The 24,805-nt window shown below is 36.7% G+C and overlaps 1 protein-coding gene across 9 annotated transcripts in view; it reads left to right on the forward strand.

Annotated features, from left to right (window-relative positions):
- Positions 1-24,805, forward strand: part of HDAC9 (histone deacetylase 9) — a 929,650-nt gene that overhangs the window by 320,101 nt on the left and 584,744 nt on the right. The gene's annotated exons all lie outside the window — the stretch shown is intronic.

Below are 24,805 nucleotides of genomic sequence, written 5' to 3' on the forward strand. Positions count from 1 at the left end.
AAATGAATAAACGTTAGAAACAAAAAATTTTAATTTTGATAGAATTCATAAGTCAAACCATCTAAGCCTGGAGTTTTCTTTGTAGAAATATTTTAAACTAAATAGTTCATTTGTGTAATAGATATAGGATTATTTATATTACTTATTTCTTCCTAAGTGAAGTTTGGCTGTAAGTGTTTTAAGGGATATGTCCATTTCCTTTAAGTCATCCAACTTATTTGAAAAAGGTTGTTCATAATATTGCCTTATTATTTTGTAATATCTACAGAATCTGTAGTGATGTCACCTTTGTATCTTCTTTTTTTCCCAAATTTTATTTTATATTAGTTATTTATTTTGAAAAATTTTTAATGTTTATTTTCGAGGGAGAGAGTGAGCAAGGGATGGGCAGAGAGAGAGGGAGACACAGAAACTGAAGCAGGCTCCAGGCTCTGAGGTATCAGCACAGAGCCGGACACAGGGCTCAAACTCATGCACCATGAGATTCTGACCTGAATCAAAGTCAGATGCTTAACTGACTGGGCCACCCAGGTGCCCATTTTTTCCCAGATTTGAAACAAATTGTTGAAACAAGTTGAACAAGTATCATCTTGTTCCTCTTGTTTCCAATGAGATATCTGTTTTCATTCTCAATTACTCTGTACATTAAAGTATCTTTCTACTCGGGGTTGGTAAATTATATTCTCTTTATCATTGGTTTTGAGTAATTTGATTATTATTTTTCTCTCTGTGTTTCTGTTTGGATAATTTTGACTGCTATGCCTTTGAGTTCACTAGTCTTTTCTTCTGCATTGTCTACTCTGCCATTTATCCCATCCAGTATATTTTTCATCTCACACATTGTAATTTTCACCTACAGAAGTTCAGTTTCTGTCTCTTTTATATCGTCCATATTTCCTCTTAACTTTTTTTAAACATATGGGTTACAGTTTTAATGACTGTCTTAATCTCTTGTCTGCTCATTTTAACATCTGTTTCAGTGCTATGTCAGATTCAATTAGTTGGTTTTCTTACTGTGGGTCATATTTTTCTGGGTTTCTTGAATGCCTGCTAATTTTTTATTGGAAACCAGTCATTGTGATTTTTAACTTGTTGGGTGCTGGATATTTTTATCTTCCTTTAAGTGTTGCTTTGTTCTGGAAAACACTACAGTTGCATGTAAATACTTTTATTGTTTCAGGTATTGCTTTTAAGATTTGTTTGGCAAGATTGGATTAGTGTTTTGTTTGGGGCTAATTATTTCCCAGTGCTGAAAAAATACCATTCTGGATACTCTGCCCACTGCTCTTTATATTATGAGGTTTTATGGCCTGGGTGATGGGAGCAGGCACTATTCCTAGTCCTTGTGTATACTGGTCAGTTACCTCTAGGGTTTTCAGGTGTCTCTTCCCCATGCTTCAAACAGTTTACTCACACATTTTTCCTGGTACTGTGACTGGTACGGTGCTGAATATTTAGTGGAAGGCTTTTGTCAATTTTCAGAATTCTAGCTCTGTGCAGCCTTTACCCTTGTAGCACTCCGTCCTGAAAACTGTAGCTGCTGTGTTCTCCTTGGAATCTCAGATCTGTCTCCTCATGTCTGGTAGACCATCAGACTCCTCCTTGGCTTCCTCTCCCTGTGCCATCACCTAGAAACTTTCTCAAAACAACAAATCCAGACCATGGTAGGTCTCACCTTTTTTGCTTTCCATCCCTTAGGATTGGTATCCTTTGTTACCTTGAGTTCAGGATCATAAAAACCATTGTTTTAGTTTTGGTTTTCCTTTGTTTCAGGGTTTTAGCTTTTTCGGGCAGAAGGGTAAATTCAGTTCTTGTTACTCAGTCTAAGTTGGTACAGCACTGAAGTGGGAAGGCTTTGAAATAGGATATTCAAATTGCAGCCTCAGAGAGTAAAACTCTGGAGAATAAATCTTAGTATTTTGGTTGTTGGATAAAGCTTTATATTATTTTGTTCTTTTCAGAAAATAAAAACCTGCTCATATAAAATTATAAAAACATACAAACCAAAAATCTACAGCCACACAAACATCTAAAGTTCTCTTCAATAAATTCATGAGATAAAATTTTTGTGGGCAATCTAAAGGATTATGTAGGTGGTTCCCGAAGTCATATCCATGGATGAGTAGTTATGTTTAAAGATGATTTCACCAGGCCATAGAAGAATAAGAAAAATATAGGGAGTTTTTCATAAAACTAAATTTATTCCATTTAAAAGACTTTATTTTTGACCATGTCCTTCCTACATTTTCAGTGATGAAATTCCATGCTTTATTGAATTTATTGTGATAGCAGATGGATGGTAAGGATTTTTTTAAGTCATTATCTGTTAAAAGTACATGCAAGTTGGGGCACCTGGGTGGCTCAGTCAGTTGAGCGTCTGGCTTCGGCTCAGGTCACGATCCCACAGTTTGTGGGTTTGAGCCCTGCGTCGGGTTCTGTGCTGACAGCTTGGAGCTGGGAGCCTGGAGCCTGCTTCTGATTCTGTGTCTCCCTCTCACTCTGCCCCTCCCCTGCTCGCACTCTGTCTCTGTGTCTCAAAAAAAAATAAATGTTAAAAAAAATTTTTTTTTAAAAGTACATGCAAGTGGTCCATCCTTTGTTGATTCCCTATAAAATTTTTGTTCTACTTCTCTGGGTACTCCAACAATTTGGAAACAACTGTTTGGTATGCCCAAATAATTTTTAGCCCTACCTATTTATTGATTTATCTTTTTTACAAATATTGATTACCATAAGACTTTATGCCAAAAAGCAAGTATAGTTTCTCTTGAGCATTCTTTTTTTTTTTTTTTTTTTTTGAGGATAACGTGTTTTGTCCTGTACAACTCGTAGAATCTTTGTGGACAGTGGAACATAATCTGAATAGCCTATTTGGGTCATCTTTATATTTCCTTCTTTTCTTTACCCCACAGCAGCTATGCAACTCAATTTTTCCCTCGGTAGTTACAAATGTTATTTGAAAACTGATGATTGATTTTGATTGTTTCCCAATATTGTTTTGTCTTTATTGTATTACCAGAAAACAGGAATTGACTTGGTCCCTTCCCTTTTTGTCATGAACATATGGCCAGTGTATTAGTCAGGGTTCTCCAGAAAAACAGAACCAATAGGAGATCAATTGATCAATTGACATATCAATTGATATATATATATATATATATATATATATATATATATATATATATATATATATATATATATTTGGACTTTCTTGTCCTGAATCTGCAGTCTGTTATTTGAGATGTAATACTGCACACTGAATTATAAAAATAAAAAGTAAAATTATATTTCAAATAAAACTGAATACTTTATATATATATATATATGTGTGTGTGTGTGTGTGTGTGTGTGTGTGTGTGTGTGTGTAGTATTGTATATGTACATAGAAAGAGATTGATTTATTCTAGGAATTGGCATACGTGGTTATGGAGGCTGGAAAGGCCCATGAACTACTGTCTGAAAGCTGGAGAACCAGGAAAACCGGTGGTGTAATTCAGTCTGAGTCTGAAAAATTAAGAATGGGCAGGCCATTGGTGCAAGTTCTGATCTGAATCATAATGCCTGAGAACCAGGATGCCTAAGGGCGGGAAAAAAATGGGTGCCCCAGCTGAAGCTAAAAAGACCAAATTCACCCTTCCTCTACATTTTTGTTCTGTTCAGGCTCTCAAAGGATTGAATACTGCCCATGTGTCAATGAGGGAGCATCCTTTATTGAGTCTACTGATTCAAATACTAACCTATTCCAGAAATACCCTCAGAGACATGCCCAGAAGTAATGTTTTACCAACAGTCTAGACATCTCTTAGCCCAGTCAAGTAGACACATAAAACTAATCCTCATAGCCAGTGAGAAAAATGCCTTTTCAATGATGATATTGATAATGATAATAATATTTCAATCAGAATACTACTAATAAACACAATGTCAATTATTGATGTACTAAGAAATACATTATATCATTCAAAATTTACAACTCTGTATGTTGGTTATCACTATTCTTATTTTACAAGTAAAGAAAGTAAATCTTAAAGAAGGTAAGTAATTGCTCACAATGTCACTACTAAGGGAAAGCTATACACAAGACTCAGGTCTGTGTCGGGCAAAGACCATGCACCCCTGACTCCAAGCGAGGAGATGATTCTTAGTGTTTTCAAAATTGTGGCAACATGTTCCTCTGCAGACACTACTCAGAATCTCCAGAGGAGCAAACAACTCTGTTCTATGCACTATTTGTTTCTCCCATTATTATACAGAGGAGAATGCTGCTAATGATAAATTATACTCTGTTGTTGAAATAAGCCTTTTAAACCTTTGAAGAGGGTTGGAAACCTGTGTTTTGTTTTTAAATAAATCTTTTCTTCTGCTAAGATCTCCTAAAAATATTTCCATTTTTATAAAAATGTTCTGGTTTCTTTATGAAAATAGCTGTAAGGATATGTCACTGGGTAAGTTCATTAAAAATTACAAGCATACACCATTACTGTGAAAAGTTTCTGCAGCCTGTTTCCTGCGCTTGGGAAAGGGTGTAGCTTTCCAGGGATGGCTGCCCATGAATCCTGGAAGCCTGCACCTGCAGATTCCAGCCTCAGGCACAGGCACAGTGAGAACAGCCCCCATTTTGTAAAAGGCGAAAAGATCTGCTGTTCTACAGAAATATTTGGGGCAGAGAAGTGGACCTCAATGAAATAAACAAAACCTATAAACCACTGAGATTAGGTAAATTGCCAGAGTTGTTTGGGAGTCCAGGCAGGAACAAACATTCTCTTCCTAAATGTAGTTTTCCCTGCACTTGAGACAAGCACACTATCTGATTACCCAGGATGATTTATTTATCTTTCTAGACTGTTGACATGAAGTCTGAATTTCAGGCCCAGGAATAGGTGTACTTCCTGTAGTTATTTTGTTTGCAGAAATCAATGATTTCTGCTGTGTTACTTTTTGTGATTGCTGGAGCTAACTATATCCATTTAGTATGCTCATGTCATCTGTAATGGTAAAGTCTTTGTAAATCACTCTGGGTTTGAAGTATAGGTGCTGGTATAATAATCTACAGCATACAGAGTTCTTGCTGTTTTTATGGTTTTAGCTACAACCTTGTATTAGTGACATCAAAGTTTCTTCCTTAAAAAAAAATTTTTTTTAATGTTGATTTACTTTTGAGAAAGACAGAGCATGAGTGGGGGAGGGGCAGAGAGAGGAGATTCAGAATGTGAAGCAGGCTCCAGGCTCTGAGCTGTCAGCACATATCCTGATGTGGGACTCGAACCCACAAATTGAGAGATCATCACCTGAGCCAAAGTTGGACTCTTAACCAACTGAGCCACCCAGGTGCCCCCAAAGTTTCTTCTTGATAGAGATTTTTAGTACTAAAAACTCATAAAATTTATTCTGCCAAGTAAATAAGCTTTTTTGAAAGCATCCATTCATTTGTTTAGGCATTGACCTCCCAGATTTTATAAAATACCTAGTCTCTGACAGATATTCTCATGGATCTTAAGGACTTCAGTGGTGAAAACGATAAGATTTCTCCTCTTATAATGGCACCTGGGTGGCTCAGTCAGTTGAGCCTCAGACTCTTGATTTCACCTCAGGTCATGATCTTTCCTTTTGGGAGACCCATCCCTGGGTGGGGCTCGTGCTGGCAGTGCAGAGCCTGTTTGCAATTCTCTCTCTCTCCCTCTGCCCCTCCCCCTCTGGCGCACTTGTTTGCACATGTGCTTTCTCAAAATAAATAAATAAACTGGAAAGAAAAGATTTCTCTTCTTATAGAACTCATGTTTTAGCTGAGGGCTGGAGTGGAAGTGAATAAAATGAGCAAGAAAATATCAGATAGTAATACTTCTTTGGAGAAATTAAAGCAAATTAAGTAATCAGGAGTGCCTGGAAGCCTGCTTTATAAATAGGGCAAGGATAAGCCTTCCAAGGAGGTATCACTTAAACTGATATCTGAATGAGAAACAGCCTGCTATACAAAGATCTGATAGAAGAGCATTCTAGGCAGAGATGACAACTAATGCAAAGATATCATTATAACCTGGACATGGCTAGACACCCATTATGTCACCTTAACTTGCTAACCTGATTTGCACTTACTTTTACTATTCAAAATTTCTTCTGTACTCTGTCCCATTCTGCTTTACCCTTCAAGTTTGTGTATTCTTTTTTTTTTCTCTTTTTAAAAATGTTCATTTATTTTGAGAGAGAGAGAGAGAGAGAGAGAGAGAGAGAGGGAGAGAGAGAGTATGAGTAGGGGAGGGAGGGTCAGAGAGAGACAGAGAGAGAATCCTAAGCAGGCTCTGTGCTATTAGGCCAGTGTCTGGTATGGGGCTCTATTCAGCGAACCATGAGGTCATGACCTGAGCCCAAATCAAGAGTTGGCGCTTAACTGACTGAGCCACCCAGGTGCCCCAAGTATGTGTATTCTTTTTCTTTTTTTTTTTTTTTAATGTTTGTTTATTTTTGAGAGACACAGAGAAAGGGAGACAGAGAATCCCACGCAGGTTCTGCACTGTCAGCGCAGAGCCCAATGTGGGGCTCAAAACTCACAAATTGTGAGATCATGACCTGAGCTGAAATCAAGAGTCAATGCTTAACTGACTGAGCCACCCAGGGGTCCCAAGTTTGTGTATTCTTAATTAAAACTATCTTGTTAGCAGAGTGTAGGAATATTATTGTTTTAGCTAATTGATTCTTTAGTGTTTTCAGGAAATTACTCCACACTTAAAATATTTTTACAAAATGGTGCCTGGGTGGCTCAGTTGGTTGAACTGCTGACTCTTGATTTCAGCTCATGTTGTGATTCCAGGGTTGTGGGATTGAGCCCTGCATTGGGCTCTGTCCTGAGCGTGGAGCTTTCTTAAGATTCTCTCTCCCTCCTTCTGCCCCTCTCCCCTGCTTGTGCTCTCTCTCTAAAATAATAATAATAATTGTTATTATAATTTTATAAAATTAATTAGCTTAAGAGTGGTTACTTAATAAACAGGTACATTTCAAAACAATTCTCCCCAAATTGTCATCTCAAAGCTTACTTTAAAATTAGCAAATATAACATCTCTTAAAAACACAAAGAAAGAAAAGCATAGTTCTTTTTATGTCTGAAAAGATGAAGGGAACTTTTTTTCCAAATGAGGTAACTTTGAAGCTGGGAGACAGATTCACATGTTCATAACGTGAAACTTCCAGGGCATAATTTCCTAAATTATTTCTTTCACTGCCCTCTTGGTAGCTCAGTGTCATGGATGAGTGAGCTTACCTCACAAGTAAGCAGTTAGCTCCCCAAGAACAGACTCTTAACCTTAGCTTGCCACGTGATTAGGCTCAGGGTGAATGCACAAGATTAATGAGGGCCCTGAGTGAAAACAGTCTCTTGTAAGGACAGCACTAAATCTTGAAAGTCTGGTTGTTATTGTTTGTGGAGGCTGAGCCTTGGACCAACCCCAGAAGGGATCTGGTGATGGTCTCTCCTGGTCTGGGTATATCTTTAATGCCTTGACCCTGTTTTTCTGTGACTGGCATAATGTCATTCTCTGTTGTAATCTATTTTTAGGAGCCACTGCATATTCGTGCATTTTCTCACTGTGTCTAAATGTAGATCTTTTCATTCTACTTTTACTCTGCTTACTTTCCCAGATGATGGAAAGAGGACACAATCTCACATCTGGAAGAAGATGCTTTAATTCTAGTATTTTCTCTCTCCAAGTACACTAAAGATTTTTTTCTTTTCCTAGGGTTAATCTAGCAGATAGTAAAATGGTGAGAAACAGTCTGTAAACTCTTCTTATTCTCTTCAGTTTCCCCCATCTAATCATTTTTTTGTAATCCTATATCATTTTATTTCTAAAAAAATATGGGGCAGTGATCTCTGGGGAGAACGGTTAGAAAGGAGTAGCCACTGGCAACTAACAGATTTAATATTGGCAGGTGAGATAACCTGGTTGGAGAATATATATGCAAATTATAAATAGATTATAAACGAAGACTTATACACATGAGGAAAATCTGAATCAACTCTGCTCTGCCCAGTTTCTGTCAATTGACTACTACCAGTGGTCTCCAAAGAGCACTCTAATAGGCAAGAATGAGGCATTGATTTTATAAAACAGAATCTTCAAAGGAGGGAGAAACCAAGCCTGTGGGGAAAGAAAGCAGAAGTCTGGCAATAGGTCATGGGAAAGGAAGGAATCACTGTGGGGTTTGGACTTGGAGAGAGAAAGAAGTAGCAGCAGGCTACAGACCAACCTGTCATTAGTGTTTAGGGAAAAAAAAAAAGAAAGAAAGAAAGAAAAAAGGAAAGAAAGAAAAGAAAGAGAAAAAGAAAAAAAAAAAAGCTGCCACTAACCTCAAAATGGGTTAGGTTGAAGGTTGTTTTTTCCTCTCTAGACTCATTTCCTATCTGAATTTATGTTAATAATTCCACTGCTTCTTCCCAGCCCTGAGTTTGAGGAGGGAGGGGTTAGGTCTTAAAACTTCCAATCTAATAGTCCTGCGTATGCCCCCAAAGAGTAATGTGGAAAGGTTTCTACTGAGCTAATAGCTGCAAAGACATCAGTTTTCTATCAAAAGTCACTTTATAGCAGACTGCTAATGGGTAATTGAGATACACTTTACTAAAATTATAACAGGTTTAAACTAGTGGGTTTTATTAATACTTGTTTTTTTACAATCCTATTACCTAGAGCACTACAGTTTATTCAGAACAGGTATCTTTTGTTTTTATTAAAAAAATAAATTGATTATTTTTATGAATGTTTAGAACTTAGCTTTATATGCCTTTGTTGATGAAAACTTCACCAGATAATTTCTGATTTTTTTTCTTTTTTGGATATATGTATATGTTTATATCTCTGTATCTATCTAAAGTTTAACTCTTTTAGAAACTAAAAGAGTTTCTAAAACAGTAATCCTAATTTATTACTTTTCTTACAATATTGAGAGAGTTTTGTTTCTAGGGCCTAGATGTCCCTTTAGAAGAAAGCTTTATTTATAAGATATTACGAGATGCTTAAAGAGGTAACTTAAAGGAACATATTTAATTGAACACTATTTTTATTTTCCCTTTGTGTATAGCAAATTACTCTAAACTGTGGTGACTTAAAGTACCACCAATTATTTGCTCATGGTTCTGCATTTTATTTTTTAGTTTTTTTAAATATGTATTTATTTTTGAGAGAGAGAGACAGTGTGAGCAGGGGAGGGACAGAGAAAGAGGGAGACACAGAATCTGAAGCAGGCTCCAGGCTGTGACCTGTCAGCACAGAGCCTGATGTGGGGCTGGAACTCACAAACCATGGGATCATGTCCTGAGCAGAAGTCTGACCCTTAACCAACTGAGCCACCCATGCGTCCCATGGTTCTGCATTTTAGACAGTACTTGGCAGGATGGCTTATCTCTGCTCTCGTGGCATTCAGCTGGGGCTGAGGATGTCAAATCTAAAAGGGCCTCTCATTCTCCAGAAGCTCTTTTCCACATGGCCTCCTTTCCTTCATAGTCCCAAGCTTTTTACATGGAGGCTGGATCTCAAGGGACTGAAAGCCAAAGGTACTACACGTCTTAAAGCCTGGAAGTGTTTAACAGCCTTGCTGAGAACTAACATAGTACTACTCACACCACATTTTATGAGCCAAAGCAAGTCACAAGGCCAACCCAGATTCAAGGGAAGGGGGAAGGGACTCTATCTCTTGTTGGGAGGAACTGTGTACATTTACAAGGAGGGAAGGAATTGGGCAACACATTTGGAGACTATCTAGTGCAAAGAAGGTATAAATATATCCTTGAATAGAATGAGAAAACTCCTTAATTGGGGCACCTGGCAGGTTCAGTCAGTAGAGCATGTGACTCTTAACCTCAGATTTGTGAGTTCGAGCCCCATGATGGGCATACAGCGTATTTTAAAAAATTAATTGATTTTTTAAAAAAGAAAACTCCTTAATTTTGAAGGCCTTTTTGATGTTTTATTTATTTTTGAGAGAGAGAGAGAGAGACAGAACATGAGCAGAGGAGGGGCAGAGAGAGAGGGAGACAGAATCCAAAGCAGGCTCCAGGCTGTGAGCTGTCAGCACAGACCCTGACACAGGGCTTGAACTCACGAACTGCGAGATCACGACTTGAGCCGAACTCAGATGCTTAACTGACTGACTGGTGACTGAGCCACCCAGGACCTCTGAAGGTCTTTCTGATACATACTACTTATAAATAGCATACTGTAATTTTGTCTTCACTCTTAATCTCACAATATGAGCTTGTAATTCCTTGATTTGGAATTATGGCATTCCACATTATTGTCTTTAATGTAACAATAAAAAGTTGAACTTCTCACCTAAGTCAGTTTCCAAATGTTTGCTCTTATTAACTCGACAGTCTACTGAGTTCTTTTTTAAAACATCCCTTTCACCATGGTATAAGTGAAAAGAATGTGGAAGTAGATGGATTTGGGCTCAAATACCAATCCCACCTCATATTGATTGTGTACATTTCAGCATGGTATTTGAATTCTTTGGGTCTTATTTTCCTCATTTGGGTAATGAGAATAATTATATCTACCTCATCAGGTTGGTATGAAGATTAAGTAATTATATAAATTACATAACAGTCATGGGGATGTAGATTTCCCCTCTCCCTACTTTCCTTCAATATAGTAATTAACTTTCCTGTATAAAAATTGTTTTTTAATATTTTGAGGAAATAGGGCCTTCCTTCACTTTGAATTTTATTATTTTAGTCACATTTTATAATAGTAAGAGTAATAATATTTTCTTTAAATATTTGAGGGACAAAATAAGTAGAAAAATTAAAAGTTTGATATAAAATTTAGAGGTTTTATCCTTTTATATTTATTGATAAATAGTGTTTATGTGGAAATTTCATTTGTCAAACTTGTTTTTCTTATCCTGTATAATGACAACATTCCTCAGAAGAGGAAGGTGTTTGGCATTATTTCTATTCTGCCTTTATAGACATTGCATGATTATATGGCTTTTACCACAAGGTCTTCAAAAAAAAATCTAAGGGGTATTCATTAGCCTTTAGTAGTTAAATGAAGCAATAGCAATGATAATGATCTATTTTATGATAATTTAATTAAGGTTTTATTGTGTATTCAAATTACTTAGGAAAGTCTTGTGAATATAATTTTATTACTCATCTTTTTTTTTTTTTTTTTTTTGGTCATACAATACCCTTCAGAAAGTTAAACCTTTGCTTTTAGTAAAATTATTTGGTCATGAGTTTGTAGACAGCTTGAAGAATTGTGTCCAAGTAAATGTTAAAAATGTTTAAAAATACAAAATTATTAACAAAATTGTTTCAGAAAATTTTTGTTCAAGCAAATGTAGAAATAGTTGTAAAATGACAGTTTGCATCTGAGATGTATCACAACTCTGTTGTGAAAGTTGGATCAGAGCTAAGATTATTCAGCAGGGATTTGACTCACCACGAGAGAGAAATACACAGCCAAAGGTGGTGTGACAGATCCCCATTCACAGCTGAGTGGGAAGGTGACACGTGTTGGGGAGAGAGCTGCTTTCTGATGTTCCTCAGATAAAGCTTGTCAACTAAATTGAATTTTGTGTTTTCAAAGTATCAGACCGGATGACTTCTGTGGCCTATTTTAACATTTGATTAAGTTTTACTCATGGCTCCATAGGAGATCTTCCTTTTCCAGTCAGTACTAAATTATTGGTGCTTTTGCAGGAAGCAGAAAGCACCAGGTAGGTTGTGACTCTGAAGGGTTAACATTTTAATACTCATAATATATTGCATCTGTAGAAAATAGTGAGAGAAAGTTTTTCCCTGGCAAGCTTCATCAAGGTTTGGACTTTTTCTAGAATAAACTCTTAAGCGTCTCTAACACTATCCTTGTGATCATAGGTAAATAGATGGAATCATCATGCCTTATAACAGGTCCATTTTGTACTTAAGTAATTATATCCCCTTGTAATGAATTCAAGTCAACTTGCCTTCTACCAAGCCAGCATTTATTTTTCAACTTTGATAAGAGAAATACTTTTTCATTTTGCTAGCTCTCAGTGGGGAATAGACCCCATTTGTATTAGCTCAGTGATACGTGGACACACAATTGCAGACCTGAAAACTCACTATTTGCACTTGATTTTTGGTATTAACACATATGTAATATTTCTTTTGAATAAGCCAGGCATAATTATGAGCCACATGTGACTAAATCAGGTAATTTCAGGGAAGTGATTGGTATACGTGAAGAGCTTTAGAAATGTCAGTACTTTATATTTATTATTTTTTGTTCGTGGGAAACTCTGAAGGCAGCTGCTCTGCAAAAGTCATTTGTCACTCTCCAAGTGAGTTTCCGTATCAGTGGCAGCATTTACACAAATGCTAATACAGCTTTTAAATCTTAGTGAGAGGCATAGAATCTCAATATTTTACTAATGCACAGTGACAGTGGTACTTAATATCAAACAGCAGTTTTTAAATCCAGGTTTAGCTATATAATTAACAATTGAATTATTGCAAATTATTTACAAACATTAGGGGCATTGGATTACCATTTTTAGACCATAATTTATTTGACATATGAACACCCTGAAAGGAAATGTGAATTTTTCATTCAGCATCTTCAAAGAGTATAAAATAACTACCTCAGGCTTATAATAACCAAAAAGTATAGTCACACTCATATACACAATCTCAGAATTGCTTTTATTTACCGCTCTCATCCTTATTTCAAGGCTGGTTGTATACTTTATGAATCCACAAATGATTGCCTTTATTGAAAGGTTTCTGTTATTCAAGATGACTTATAAAGTTTACTCAATCTTCCCTAGCAAGGGAAACAGGAAATTCCAGAGAACACTAGACTCAGCAAACCTATAAAATCTGAGAAAGCAGACCATTATTTCTGGAGACATTTCACATAACACTTTGGGAAGCAATGACTAATTAGTTTTTGGTCTTAACAATAGCACTTTCAGGGGCTTTTTTCCCCCCCTTTCCCTTTTATAGCTTTCATATTAGGAAAAGAAGGAATGTAGCTCCGAATGATGAAATATTGGCAACGTATGCACTTGCTTCTCTGTAGGAGCTCAACGCTTTGATCCTTACAATTACCTCCGTTGCCTGGCTGGTATTAACCGGCTGGGAGAGTAACAACCAATTGTTGCAGGCACGACAACATCCTAAGACGCTTTGCCTGTAATAACTATTTCAAATGGAAGGCTCTGTTCTATTCCTGAATTCCTCTTGTAGTAAATTAAGCCCTTAAAGGAACGTAGGTGCTCGCTCATGCTTAGAGCCTCATCTTTTCCAGGGAAGTACCTCGACTTACCACCCAGCTGCAGCTGCCAGTGAATACTTAATCATTAAGCAGGGGTAAAACTTATTCTACATCCTCTAAGTGTAAATATTTGCATGTTAAATCTCCTTTTCTCATTTCTTTTTTCTTTCCTTCCTTATCTTTTAAATTATTCATTCTTTCATTTGAGAATTTCACTTCCCTATATCTTTTTTTTTTTAATTTTTAAAAAATGTATTTATTATTTGAGTGAGAAAAAATGTATTTATTATTTGTGTAGGGGAGGGGCAGAGAGAGGGAGAGAGAGAATCCCAAGCAAGCGTGGCACTGTTAGCGTGGAGCCCGAAACCGGGCTCTCTCTCACAACTGTGAGATCATGACCTGAGCGGAAACCAAGAGTCTTAACCAACTGAACCACCCAGATGCCCCTTCTATACCCATCTTAACTTGGGCAATCTGCCTTGACTCTTTTTCCCTCCTGTTCCACAACCAGTCTACCTGTCAGTAGTGAATCCTGTTCACTCCATCTCTACTGAAATCCCGCTGATCTTGGCGTCTGCTGTGGCTCTTGGATTATTGTAGTAGTCTCCTCATTGATCTTGCTTCTGCTCCAAATTCCGTGACCTCCAACCTTCCCCGGTTTATTCTAAAACCAGCAGCCCCAGTGAGCTGTTAGAAGTTATACTATGTCTCACCTTTGCTCAGAACCTTCTAGTAGTTTCTCATCACTCTCAGAGTAAAAGCAGATATGCTTCCCTCGCTCTCATTCATCTCCTGCCACCAGCTCCTCACACTCTGACGTCTGTGCTGTACTGTCAACATTCCCAGCATACCCTGAATTTGGTGTTTTTACTTGCTGCTCCCCTCATTAGACACATAGATCATCTCTCCCAGATACCTGCGTCAGTCTTCAGATCTAGGCTCAATTGTTGCCTTCTCAGAGAGGTCTTTCCTGAGCACTCTGTCTAAAATAGCAATCCCACCTACCTGCCCCCTATCCCACCCCACCCCAAATTGCCTTTCCCCTTACCCTGCTTTCTTCACAGCTCTTATCACCAACCAGCAGGGTGTGTCTTTATTTAGCTGTTTGTAGTCTCTTGCTCCTCATTAGGGTATACATTTTATGGAGACAGATACTTTGTTTTGGAACTGCTGTATCTCCTGTGCCTAGAACAATGCCTGCCATGAAGTAGGGACTCAATAAATACTTCCTATTTGTTGGATGGAAAAAAGGAATAATAATTAATAAGAATTTGTGTTCTCCTTTTCATCTTTCCTTTGTCTTATGTCTCCCACTACCACCTTCCTTAATTCAGGGGAGTGCCTATGTCTCAAGAATACATTTTGTTTCTCTTTAATTATAAATATGTTACCCATCTTTTCATGTTTATAGAAAACTTACTTTCCGTTGGATGTTGGTGCTTCTTTTCGTGTTCCCAGATGCAGATAGCCCATGAAAGTTTGATTGTGTGTGTGAGAGAGAGAGAGAGAGAGAGAGAGAGAGTGTGTGTGTGTGTGTGTGTGTGTGTGTGTGTGTGTGTTTAAACTTGTCTTGCCAATGTAATATTTGCAATAAAAACAAAGGGAGTTACAGATTGTGTCTTTGATACAACTTTCCCATCTTGGTGCAGGTAATTCAAGAATTAATGCAAATACAAACTTGTAGAGACAGAAATTCAAAACTTCTCTGAAGCAAATTATGGAATTCCTATGCTATTCAGATGCATTTGCAATTGAGTCTGAGACCTAACATCAAATATAAACTCTTCTCAATAGACTAGATTTACCTCTTGATTATGTTTTCACTATTAATGGAAATGTTGAAAGAATTATTTCAACTGCATGCAAGTAAAATTTCCTGAGGGACTACCACAAAATAATATTGATAATTTATGAAAACTACTGGGGTGTTAGGAATTGTTATAGGCTTTTCATTCATTCATTAATTTTAATATTAAATTTGTAACAGTCCTATAATCTAAAAACTATCATCCTTATTTCACATCCTTTTTTTTTTTTTTTTCAATTTTAGGAAACTGAGGCTTCCAAGTGATTAGTTTGTCAAAGACCACAGGCCTAGGGCCAGGAATGCCAAAGCTAGATGTTGACCGAATCTGGATTTAGAGTTTATACTTATCCTCCTAAACTAGTGTTTCTCAAACTTGTGGACCACAACCTACACTAAGACAATAATTTCAAATTATGATTGCTTGCCCACATATGTATAATTGAAACTTCAGTTTCATGATATAATACCCTCACCATACGTAGTGCACCCTGATATGTTCTATTCTAGCCTAGACTAACCTTGCCTCACCATGCCATGCCAATCTTCTTTTCTCTCCTCTCCTCTTCCATCTCCTCTCCGTTTCTCCTCTGCTCTACTCCTCTCCTCTCCCCTATTCCCTGCCCCTCTTTTCCCCTCTCATCTCATCCCATCGTGTCCCACAATCCACTATTTGGCTTTATGACACACATACTATTTTAGAAACTGTTTCTATTATACATAAAGCACTGTGGACACAAATTACAACAAAATCAGACCTTAAGGAACCTCACACAAAATGCTGTATTAAATGTCAAAGTCTGACTTTCTTACTTCTTTGAGGTCACAAAAGTGGGAGAGATCCCTTGGATACTTACTCATGTTTTCAAGAGCTCCACCCTGATGAAGCCATGAGGACTAGGAAAATGGCCCCCATGATATGGTCATACCATGTCTGTGGAGTCTTTCCATTTATTTCTTCCTAATCTATGACACCTTTTTGGATACCTAATCAAAAGCTGCCATGCTTTGGGGACCTGGGTGACTCAGTCAGTTAAGCGTCCAAATTCAGCTCAGGTCATGATTCCATGGTTTGTGAGTTCAAGCCCCACGTTGGGCTGTATGCTGACAGCTCAGATCCTAGAGCCTGTTTCAGATTCTGTGTCTCCCTCTTGTGCTCTCTCTCTCTGTCTCTCAAAGGTAAATAAACATTTAAAGAAAAGCCGCAATGCTTTAATTTTGTGGATATTTTTAATACATCTGTGTTATATCCCCATTAACACTGTCAACTCCAAATCAAGGAAGGACCAAGTAAGATAGTAGATATAAATTGGCTTTGAAAACAGAGGGCTTAAATTCATGTAATAAGTCTTTGATGATGTATGTATCATTGCTGCTAATATTCTTCTTCTTTTATACCCCTATCATGACTTAAAAAGTAACCATTAAAAAATTGCTATATCAAAGAGTGAGGGAATTACTGCTTTCAATACTGTATAATATTGCAATAGTGAATATGACTGTGAATTACATATCTCTTTATACTTCAGCATTAATTTCTTTATTATGAGAAAAATATTCAGCTTTTCAACAAACATTTATTGAGAATTTGGTATATATAGGAATAACAGTATGCTAGAAGAGCACCATTGCCTACATCATAAAGTCAGAATTCCTTAGTGTGTCCTTTTTACCTCCTCATCCTCACCTCCTACATAGTCCTCCTCACATTCTCTGTGGACTTGTGCTATTTGAAGGGTCCTGAATAAAACATGTATCCATGCCTTCATGTGTTAGCTTAGCTGTTTAGCCCCATTTGTCTGCCAAATCTTATCGTGTCTTTCAAAATCCCTTTCAGTTGTTACCTCCTTTCTCCAAGAGAGAGTCAAGCTTACATCCATCTATCCCTCTATTCATTCAACACATGCCTATGGAGCACATATTAGGCACCAGCTCTAAGCGAGGCAAGGGTGTTATCCAGTGAATATGGCAGATTCTCTGCCCTTGGGAAGAGTTTCCTTTTTTTTTTTTCTTTTTCTTTTTTTAATGTTTATTTTTGAGAGACAGAAAGAGACAGAGCATGAATGGGGGAGGAGCAGAGAGAGAGAGAGAGAGAGAGAGAGAGAGAGCGAGAGAGAGAAACCAAAGCAGGCTCCAGGCTCTGAGCTGTCAACACAGAGCCTGACGCAGGACTCAAACCCACGAACTGTGGGGGCGTGTGGGTGGCTCAGTCGGTTAAGCGGCCGACTTCGGCTCAGGTCATAATATCGCGGTCCGTGAGTTCGAGCCCCGCGTCGGGCTCTGTACTGACAGCTCAGAGCCTGGAACCTGTTTCAGATTCTGTGTCTCCCTCTCTCTGACCCTCCCCCGTTCATGCTCTGTCTCTCTCTGTCTCAAAAATAAATAAACGTTAAAAAAAAAAAAAAACCCACAAACTGTGAGATCATAACCTGAGCAGAAGTCTGGATGCTTACCAACAGAGCCACCCAGGCACCCAGGGAAGGAATTCCTTCTTGCTATTTGTACCTACTGCCAGCTCCCTTGCCAATTTCTCTGTTGAGTAGAACCAGGTTGTTGTGTAAACATTATACCTATCTGTTTTTCTGATAGATTGTGAACTCTCATGAGGACATATATTTTAACTTATTTATCTTCGGATTTCTGCGGCCTAGTATGAAGCTTTGCATATGGCTGATACTCAATAAATGCTGAATTAATGAATGGAGAAACATAGGGTTTTCATCACAAGCCTGGTAGTGCAAGCTATTCCTAGTCTCTCAGATTTGGACCCTTTGTTAAAGCATTTTTATGTGCTTCTGTTTACATCTTAACCTGGAATTAGGAATAATGTTACTTTTTCACCTACTGAGCACTGAGTCTGAAACTTGAATGTTCAATTTGTGTGCTTGAAATGTCTGGAAAGAAGGGTTATGTTATACACAGGGTTAAAGTCAGTGGTTTTATAGACTATATAAACTAGGGTTAAATAAATAATATTTGTATTATACTAACTAGTACTAATTTAATGTATTACTATATACATTATTAGTATTAATGTCCACATTACACAATGTATATTAGTATATACATGAATACTAATACATTACACTAGTATGTTTTAGTACTATATATGTAATAGTACTAATAGTAATAAATGCACAATACTTCTGTTGATGGCTCTTACTTTTTGGACAATATTGACATGATATATGAAAAAATACAAGTTTTATAAGATCTCTTATTGCTAATGTCTTAAGTGTTCTTGTTCAATTGAAATTTGATTGAAATTATATTTTTGAGGTGATTTCTACTTCAAATAAAATTGTGCAAAGGTTATTTTTTGGTCACCTATTTCAAATGATTAGATAAGGAATTCTTAATGGGAAAATTCTGCAGTTGTTGGAAGTTAGTATAATCCTGCTAGGAACTCTTGTGAATAATGGTATGGTAAATGGGAAAAAAATTCCTCATTCCATTCATTTTTCATTAAAAAAATTCATTTTTGGTTGTTTTGTTTTCTCACTAATTTCAAGATTGGCAAATCTTTAGGAATCCATCTGTCTTCATGATTTTAAGTTGCAGGATTGTCATGTGGGTCTATTTGATGTCTCACATACACAACAAAGACTTAATTTAACTTCTTCACCAGGAAAAGAATGTAAAACATTTAACATCTGCTAAGAGTGGCTATACCTGTTAAGTTATAAATTCTCAAGATTATATTTTGGTACAAATTTTGCATTTGCCAAATGAAGCTTTGTTTTAATATATAGTCTCTAGCTCCAGATTATCCTTGTGTTAGCAGTAGCCAGATAATGAGATGGAGATAGTGGCATATCATTGTTTACTTATTGAGGCGAGACAAATGGGTAAAGAATAGATTTGATATGACAGAAATAATAAACATGCCGGTCCTGAAGTCCATACTCTAGTTCATATCACTTATTGATGAGCAAATCTAACTATACTAATTCCACTTACATGCATATTATTAGCTAATGATTCTCTTTAGGATGATGCTAATGTGAGGCAAGAGGGGTTTCTAAGGCTCTCTTTCAGTGGAACTGGAGGTTTTATTGATTAGCTAAAACTCTGTAACTCTCCTCCTAGCACTGGCAATCCAGTATCACGTTTTTTGAGCTGATTTTAATTAAAATTGATTTTAGACTCAATTTCACTTCTTCTGAAGCTAAAATGATCTGTGGAAAGTAGCCTTTTATGTGTGAGAGTAAAAGAAGAATTTTAAAAGAGTGTATGGTTATGTGTGTGGTATGTGTGCATGTTTATATATGTATAATATATTCAAGAACCTTGAAATAAAGCCTGCCAAAAATATCATACGGCTTTTTTGTTACTGTAGTTTGTTTGAGCTCTAGCCAGAGAAACTTCAGCCAGCTAAAGTCAGACTCTCAGAATCACCACTGTGTACCTATGTGACCATGGACAAGTCATTTAAACCCTTTGAGTCTCTATGTGCTAATCTGTAATCTGTTGTTGTTTTTTTAATCCCTACCACCAAAATATACACTTCAGAAGGCGTAAAGAAAAAGATTGCAAAACGAAAAAGATGGTAAATTTTTCATGTTGTAGACTGACAGATAATATATGTAACATATATATTAGATGCTGGGTAAGTATGTAAATATGTATCATAAAAATATAAATTATATATGAAGTGTTCCTATAGATTACCAAATTCAGTATTAACATGGACAAGGGATATGGAAACACAATTCATAGAACAAATGCAAATGACTAATAAATATACAACATATGCTTAATAAGAAAAATTAATATGTTACCTTTGTTCGCCCTGAGCATTGGTAAAAATTTTTGAAAGATTGGTGTCACCGTGTTGGTAGTGGTATGGGAAAATGGCATTCAGATATATTATTGGAAACATTTTGGGCACCAATTTGTCATTTCAAAATTTTAAATATAATACTGTGCAAGCAATTTAGCTTTTCAGAATTAATTATTATATGGAAATATTTATACTTTTGTTCAAACTCATGCATATAGGCTTTTTATTTATATTCACAAAACAATTGGAGAATGGTTAAATTATGATATATCCATACATTGGAATGGGATAAAAACATATATCTAGACATGGAAAGGTCTAAGACAGGTTGCAGAAATGAAAAGAAAATATATGCTATATATATGTGATGTGTGTGCTTGTGTGTGTGTGTATGTGTGTGTGTGTGTGTGTGTGTGTGTATACACACACACACATACATACATGCATACATACGTACATATGAGTGTCTGGAAGAATACACAGCAAACTCTTAACAGTTGTTAGTCCTGGGATACTGAGTTACTTATACTTTTTATTCCCTAAGCTTCTAAATTGCTTTCACTTTATGGGGATAAACTTTTAATAGTATTTTTAAACCAACTGAGGTTCTAAATTATCCCTGCCTACATCACAGTGATGTTAAACTCTAATGGAATCAGTGAGTGCAAAAATTACTTTTGAATACTGCAAGTACCACACATAAAGTGTGTGCGTGTATGGTATGACTCCATCCTTAGTATCTGGACTTCTGTAGAATGTACATCATATGTGATTTTGGATGAGTTTGAATAGCCCCATTTGATAAGCAGTTAATTTAACCTGCACAGCTCATTACTTATTGGATCTATTGGTTTCAAATAAAGCTGAATCTTTCTCTTCTTGTACTCCCAGATAATTAAAAGGGGAAGGATGCCACAAACAGGAGTTTTCACTCTCTCCATGTCTCATTTTCTCTTTCTCTTGTAATTCTGTGTCTTCCATCCTGCCTCATTCTTCCTCTCATCTCTCATTTTCATAATACTAAAAATAGTTTTATATAAATTCTGGAAGAAAATTATAGTTTGACTTCCTCATAGTAATGTTAAATTTGAAATGTTTAAAATTGGTTAAATCAAGGCAATAAATTAAACCCTGACTAGCTGTCAATCTTACTATGATCTCTCACTCAAAGACGTAAAAATCTTTTGCCCATCTCATTTCTACTTTATGGGGCTCCCAACAGCCTCTGCACCAAAAATGATGACATACCCATTACCACCTTTCTCTTCTGTCTTCTGTGAAACCCTGGGGATTTCTTGGTCCAGCGACTTGAGAGGTCCCACCCCTCATTACTACTGTTTCCTCACTGACCAGGAGACCAATTGAGAAATCAATTTAGTGGGTTGAGACCAGCTTTTAAACACAGAATTGAAAGTATCAGAGTGCACATAACAGTAAGAAAAATATCACTCATAAAATTTATATTCATTCTCTCTGTCTCTTTCTCTCTCAGATGCTCGTGATTCCCTAAGCCATAACTATTATGTTTATCATAATAAATAGACATGACAAAACGGGTAAAACTCCGTAATCTATGTGACCTTTTTCCTTACTGCAGCCTCCTCTGTATCTTTTATGAACCCTTGATAATCTTATATTTAAATACTATCTATTTTGAAAGCTCCGTGACCTTCAGTCTTCGTGATTAATGAATGTTTGTTTGTTTGTTTGTTTGTTTGTTTGTTTGTTTTTTAAGTCAATTCAGTGTGTTAGGGAAAAGGAGATCTTGCTTCTGTTTACAACTTTACTACTCCTTGCTTGCTCTTGGGGATGTTGGGAGCAGGTCACTGAACTTCTCTGGACTTTGTTCCTCCATCTATAGAATGATATAGTGATATCAAATTTTCACAAAAGCTGGAGGAATAACCCAGATCATGACTCAGAGTCATTTCAAGATCTAACATTTATATATCTAAGACCTTGTCATTCTGTTGCTCATAGCAACATCCTAGGCTCTTTCATGTCCAGTGCTATGTAGATATCCAGCCATTTTTTTTTTTAATGCATTACATCACATACAGCCACATTTTCTGTCACTTCTTACTATAATATTTTACTTAGACATTTGTCATTTGTCTTTCCATTTTAGATTTATCTTTATATTTTATGAGTTTTTAATATTTTAGCACTTATTTGGCAATGCAAAATGTTAAGCTTTTAAGTATATATATTTAGAAGTGTTTAAAACTATTCAAATGTATACACGTACGCACATACATATAAAATTTATATTTTTTCTATATAATGGTATGACAATTGCTTGGAAATAATATGCTATGATTTGTTTTGGCTTTTATTTTCACAGCTGCATAATATGAGTTGCAAATTATCTTATATTCCAAAAACATTTTTCAATATCATTTGTTCTGAGGTAAAGGTCTCAGGACACTTCATTTTATAAATCGGAAACAAAAGAAGGCAAATCATGTAAAGGTTCTAGTCTTCTTGCATCCATCTTCTACCCAGAGAGGGACTTAAACGGTTAGAAAAGCTAGAGAGACCCAGATGGGAAATTAATTTTCACACTTTTTCAATTCAGGGATTCTGCAAAGTGAGAGCAAACTAAAGGTGATAGATGACCACCAATAATTATGTTAATGCACACTGATATCATACACAAGATTCCTTTCCCATCAGCATTTAGCATTTTCTACCCCTGTATTAGCTATGGGGATTGGAAGAGAAGAACTGTAATTTTCTTTCTCTGTCCCACTTCTCCCTGGAAGATACAATTACTTCAAGCAGCCTTAAGTTTCACATTGATGCTTGTAAATAAGAAATTTGAGGGCACATGGGTGGTTCAGGTAGTTAAGCATCTGGCTCTTGATTTCAGCTCAGGTCATGAACTTTTGGGTTTGTTGGTTTGAACCCCATGTCTGGCTCCAAGCTATTAGTGCAGAAGCCTGAATGGGATTCTCTCTCTCCCTCTCTGTCTGCTCCTCCCCCACTTGCACTTTCTCTCTTTCTCTAAAAATAAATAAATAAAATAAAAACTTAAAAAATTTTAGACAGTAGGAAAAGCCAGATACACATTTTCCTCCAATTGCTAGCCTATGTTCCAGAGCTGAGGCTTGTACTTCACGTCATCTTGGTACATTACCCTCCGGCCCTCCCACCCACGCGCTATCTAATGTATTCCTGTGTTCACCTTTATCTCCATTAGGGGCCCTCGATCAGTTGGATACCATGGATTTTCACGGGAAACATAAGAGCTTGCATTATCTGAAATCATATAATTCTCAGGGTAATCTAAACTAAACTATGTCTGTAATAGGTTTTATCTTTTTCAGTGGAAGTAGTTGACATTATATTGTCACTTTGCAATTTCTAATTCTCTATGCTGTAGTGCCATGGGAAACCTGTATTTTTTTCCTTCTCTCCAGAGTTTTCAGTGCTCGTATAGTCAAGGCAATGCCGGGTTAATTAGCAGCTGATTTGTCCACATCCCCAGAGGCTCCTTCGGTTCTACCCCAGCCACAAAAGTACAGCTTCAAACTAAAGAAGATGACTTTGATATGGGGCTGATATGATTCACAAGGGGGCACACTTGGGGAATCAGCTATAGTGTATGCCCCAGGCACCCAGGCTGATGGCTGATTGACTCCTTATGTCTAACTTATTTTCCTAAACCAACACAACTCAATGGGAGCCCCTGATTTGCTAGGGTACCATAGATAGAAACAGAATTCCCATCATTCCTTGCCCTGATACAAACTCACTTTCATAGAAATGAGATAGTATCTCAGTAATCACTGACTAGCCAGGGATGGTAAGAACCTACTTCACCTAAAGTGGTTTATCAACTTGAGATTTTTTTCTGTAAGAAACTCCTCTCACTGCATTTGATTATAAATTTTCACAAGAGATAAGTTACATTGTAGCATTAATTTTGTATGCTAGAACTAGAGGGAATTTTTTTTCTAGTTTTATTGAGAAATAATTGACATACATCACTATATAAGTTTAAGATGTACAGCATGATAATTTGATTTACATATACTGTGAAATGATCACCCACAATAGGCTTAATTAATATCCATCACATTATATAGATTATATAGATACAATAAAAAGGAAAAAAACTCCTTGTAATGAGGACTCTTAGGATTTATTCTTAACAACTTTCCTATATATCGTGCAGCAGTGTTAACTTTAGTAATCATGTTTTACATTATATCCCTAGTACTTACTTATCTTATAACTTGAAGATTGTATCTGTTGACCACCTTCATCTAATTCCCCCTCCCTCCCCCATCCCTCTGCCTCTGATAACCACAAATCTGATATCTTTTTCTGTGAGTTTGGCATTTGGTTTGTTTGTTAAGTTTCCAAATTAAGTGACATCATACAGCATTTGTCATCCTGTGTCTGACATTTCATTTAGCATAATGCCTTCAAGGTCCATCCATGTTGTTCCAAATGGTAGGATTTCTTCATTTTTATGGCTGAATAATACTCCATTGTATATATGTGTAACACAACTTATTTTTCCATTTATCTATTGATGGACACTTCATTTTCCATATCTTGGCTACTGTAAATAATGCTACTGTGAGCATGGTGGTACAGATATCTTTCAAGTTAGTGTTTTTGTGTCCTTTGGATATTTTCAGAAGTGGAAGTGCTAGATCATAAGTAGTTCTATTTTTAATTTTTTGAGGAACCTCCATACGGTTTTTTGTAGTGGCTGTACCAGCTTACAATCCCACCAACAGTGAATGAGGGTTCCCTGTTCTTCACATCACACCAGCATTTGTTATCTCTTGTCTTTTTAAAAAGTTTATTTATTTATTTTGAGAGAGAGAGAAAAAGATAGAGCATGTGCTAGTGGGAGAGGGGCAGAGAGAGAGGGAGAGAAAGAATCCCAAGCAGGCTCCACAGCGTAGTGCAGAGCCCCAGAAGGGGCTCAATCCAACCACCGTGAGATCATGA

Source organism: Panthera pardus, unplaced genomic scaffold (genome assembly GCF_024362965.1).
Source record: "Panthera pardus isolate Hobbes unplaced genomic scaffold, ASM2436296v1 HiC_scaffold_8, whole genome shotgun sequence".
Taxonomy (NCBI): domain Eukaryota; kingdom Metazoa; phylum Chordata; class Mammalia; order Carnivora; family Felidae; genus Panthera; species Panthera pardus.